Here is a 671-nt window from a genome sequence, read left to right as displayed (position 1 = left end):
AGATCTGGACCGACGAGCATCCGATTCTTGCTCGTCCCACGTCTAAACCCGCTGCGACGACGGGACGACGATCTCGACGATTCCCCCCGCAGCCGATCGAGATCCTTTGGATAGGAACGCGCACGGTTTTCGCGATAAACGGAGTCGTTTCACACCTCGTAACGAGTAGAATTACAATTGGAAAGGCACTTTGAACGAAAAGTATGGCGAGATCGAGGCGCGATCGCGGCTCTCGTGTTTTCTTCAATTGACCTTTTCTTCGTTTCGAAACCTTTCTGTAAACCTCTTCCGAGTCTCGCATCATCAACATCATCTCGTACAAGTAATAAAATATCTTTCCCTACATCTTCTTCTTCTTCCAGTTTTAACCTGGAGGGGAGGGGTTGGAGAGAGGTGAAAAAACTCAGAGCCAACTTTTGGTCGCGTCGTCGTTCTTCCTCGGCGAGAAGAAAAACGAGAAAACCAAATCGAACAAGTTTGGGGAGGAAAAAGGAAAAACCTTTCCCCTTCCCTTCCTCCCTTACAGTACAAAGCAAAAACAAATGTGTAAAAAATCTATGGGATCTTTCTTCCTTCTCGATTCCTCCCAACAATTTCTCAATTCTCCCTCAATTCATCCTCTTCTCTTCCCTTCGATTTATTTCACCGCGTTGCGTCCTTTGACTTTCGAT

Source organism: Apis dorsata, unplaced genomic scaffold (assembly GCF_000469605.1).
Source record: "Apis dorsata unplaced genomic scaffold, Apis dorsata 1.3 scaffold_326, whole genome shotgun sequence".
Taxonomy (NCBI): Eukaryota; Metazoa; Arthropoda; class Insecta; order Hymenoptera; family Apidae; genus Apis; species Apis dorsata.
This window is presented reverse-complemented; position numbering follows the sequence as displayed.